Consider the following 1007-nt stretch of genomic DNA (forward strand, 5'->3'; position numbering starts at 1 on the left):
TCGCTCTTGATGCTGCTGCTGTTAACCTTGTCTCGCGCTTCTTTTTTAGGACGGATGGGGTCACAGGTGATCATACCCTATCGGTGTGATACATACGACTTAATGCACCTTCGACCCATGGGCGACCTGGGCCAGATTATCTTCCTGGTAAGAGAGCCTTTCTGACTGGTTATTAGAGGTAACAATGTGAATTACGGTCATTCCTTCCAGAACAGACCAAGGGCATCCCACAGCTGGAAGGCATTCTGTCAGTTAGGTTCCTGCATTCTGTATGTTGCCAGGCAAACTGTAGACCAGTGGTCAGCCAACTTTTCCTGTAAAGGGTCAAAAGGGTCAACTAGTAAATATCTTCTGTTCCGAGGGATCATAGGGCCTTCGCTGTCGTTACTCAAGCTCTGCCAGTTTAGCCTGAAAACAGACACAGACAACAAATCAACGGACCGGGCTATCTCCCCATAAAACTTTGTTTCCAGCATTAGGATGTAGGCTGGATTTGACCCGTGAGCCGTGGTTTGCCAACCCTGGCCATGAACCTGAGCCGTCCCATGTGGTTGCTATTGAGCACTTGAAATGGGCTTAGTCTGCGTTGGGGTGAGTTGTAAGTGTGAAATATAGCCTAGATTTCAAAGGCTCAATATAAAGAAAATAATGTCTGCTGTATCATTACTAATAGTTTGCATTTATTATATGTTGAAATGCTACTTTGGACATATTGTGTTAAATAAAATATAATGAGGTTTACTTGTTACTCTTTATACTTTATAATATGGTTACTGGATAGTTTGGAATGACATTTATGCCTCACCTTGTACGTGGGTACTTCAGAAAGTTTGTGGGAAAATGGAATGAAAGATAGAGAAACTTCCCATGACCTTTTTGAAGCCCCCCCCCCCCCTTCATTTTTCTTTCATCAGTTATGCTCTAGATTGAGAAAAGTCACAAACAGGCCACTTATCACTTGTTGGCGTGGCAGAGACTTAAATTAGGACAGCTCTTGCTGAGCATTG

Source organism: Echinops telfairi, unplaced genomic scaffold (assembly GCF_000313985.2).
Source record: "Echinops telfairi isolate 266 unplaced genomic scaffold, ASM31398v2 ScPeMD7_7480;HRSCAF=8518, whole genome shotgun sequence".
Classification (NCBI taxonomy): Eukaryota; Metazoa; Chordata; class Mammalia; order Afrosoricida; family Tenrecidae; genus Echinops; species Echinops telfairi.